Raw genomic sequence first — 2,630 nt, forward strand, 5'->3', positions numbered from 1 at the left:
TATCTCGTAGATGAGAATGTTAATGTGCAATTAAATATTATACAACATTTAAATTCTACCACATTTAATTATATACCATTTTCTGGAAAGAAATTTGAGAGTTAAATTTCCTGAACATTACAAATACCAAATAAAAGACATTATTTTCATTTTCCAGATTTTTATTTTATTTTATTTTATTTTGCTTCTTTACGAATCTTAATTTTCATTGAATTCATCTATCCCTTACTTCTCTCGTTTGTCTCATGTAAAATCCGTGCATTGTACGGGATCAACCTAAAATAATTCAGGAAAAATATTAGGGGAGGACATCATCAATTTTCAATTCAGTCATGTCATATATAGTATACTTCTTTCAACCATCATAGAGCCCAATAACATCTGTAATTCGAACTGGAACATGAAAACCGATTTAACTGATCAAACTAAAGTTACATTTCTCGGATTTTTGCCAGAGAGCACAGAATTTCTTTATTAACATTCCTTCACACATTACTATGTCTATGTCGATCGGCATGAAAGTTTATAAGAAACTGATGTTGGCATTGGCAAGGCCTGAATGATGAGTCATTTTCAACCAAAGCAAAATTCTTGAAATAAAAAAAAAAACAACGTCTTCCCTCATGTACGTTCATTTGGAATTTTATGAAATTTAGGGTCTGTTTGAAACTATTTTGTTTTATATTCTGAAAACCTATTGTTTTATATAACATGTTCTGAGAAAAAATAATGAAAATGAGTGTTTTTTTATTCTCTTTTATTCTACAAAACAATAATCCCATAACATCTAAAATATGTTTCTGTTTTCTATTCTCCAAAATAATATTTTGTTTTCTTATTCTTCAAAATATTTTTAAAAACACATTACTAAATATATTGTTTTTATTTTTTTATTTTAGAAGATAGAAAACTGTTGCCAGAATAAGTTGTTAAATAGGCCATTAAGCTCCATAATTGGGAAAAATTGAATTATAGCTGTACAAATATATCTCTTTAACATATTGAGTAATCTAAAATGTCACTGCCTAAAAAATTAATAGGATTAATTAATTTCATGCTAAACCATGCATGTTTGTCCTTGAGAATGTAGTTCAGATAGCTTATTTGACTAGGGTCTAATTCATCCATGTATTTATATACTTGAATAACCATGACGGCTATTTTGACATCCTTTCAATGTCTCTGAAGTGAAAATAGTGGGGTCTCTGTCTATAGAAATTTGTGGAGAGAGAGATAATAAAATGATATTAAACAAAAACTAGTGCTGCGAAATGTTAAGATTAAAAAAAGTAAAAAAATTATCAAATACCCATGTAAACAAATCGAAAGCCAGAAATTCTCTCCCTAGAGAAAAGGGGTGGGAAAATTATACATAAGTCTCATGGAAGAGATTTTATTATCAAGAAGTCTAATAAAATGTACAAATGCTCTCAAGTCCCAAATCTTATATATTTATAACTCGGTAACCCAAATATAAATGTCTTGTGCCAAGTTGTAAATGTATAAAATTTGAGATTTGGCATTAATCTGTGTATTTTATGGGACCTTTTGATAATAAAATCTTTTTTGTGAGATTTAAATGTAATTTTTCTTAAAGTATCTACTTTACAAGACGATAACCGCTAGTGTATAGTTTTGGCTTAATTTGGTTAGTTTCTTTTTCTTTTGTTTTTTTTTTGGTCATGAACTTGGCTAGTTTTTTATGGAAAGAATGACAATTAGATCTCAAAATACTGAATTAATGATAGTTAAATCCCTGACAAATTTTTTTGAAAAATAAGTTAACAATATCAATTCAGATTATTATAAATTTAGGAGCTTCAATAGCAAGTCATTATTTAAATACAAATATAATTCTTAGATTATAACATAAATTTCTATTTATAACTGTTAAATTGATATTTATAATTTACTTGTAAAAAAAAATTATCAAGGACCTAACTATCATTAATTTATTTTTTTGAGACCAAATTGTTAATATCCCTTTCTTATGTTCGTAGAGTCGCTTTTCCAATTTGGAAATGAAAAATCAATTCACCTAACATCATTATACTGCGTGTTTGGATTACCATAAATAATCGATGTTTGAGTGAAAAAATTGATTTTCCACAAAATGACCCAAACACAAGTTTTTTGTGGTAATTGATCATTGAGAGAAAAAAATGATTATTTCACTAAGTTGCCTTATTAAGCTTCTAAAATCAATTGTCACCATTACAATATTCTCATTCTCTTTTTTTGGACCAACCTCACGTTTATGTTTTTCGTTTCCCCTGTCTGCTATCTCATGCTCTCCATCTCAAACCAAACCTCAGATCTATCATCATCCTCACCGTTCGCCATCTTCAACTGCAGCCAGCAACAACAATCTCCCATGTGCTCTCTCTGGTGTAATCTCTGGTGTGTGCTCGTTCTTTGCCCATCATCGATCGTTGTTCGCCATCTCTAAGGTACAGCAAGCTCCAGCCAAGTCGAGGATGATGGGGGTGGTCGAGAAGGAGCTGGATTCTAAAGGAAGGCTAGTGGATGGTGAGAATGACGGTGATGCCATCGCGAGCGATGTTGTGGACATTCTCGATGACATTGTGAGTGCTGGTGGAGTCTACATCAGAAGTGGGCTCATCAAGAAA

This window comes from Prosopis cineraria, unplaced genomic scaffold (assembly GCF_029017545.1).
Source record: "Prosopis cineraria cultivar Desert tree isolate PC_DT_omini unplaced genomic scaffold, ASM2901754v1 PC11, whole genome shotgun sequence".
Taxonomy (NCBI): domain Eukaryota; kingdom Viridiplantae; phylum Streptophyta; class Magnoliopsida; order Fabales; family Fabaceae; genus Prosopis; species Prosopis cineraria.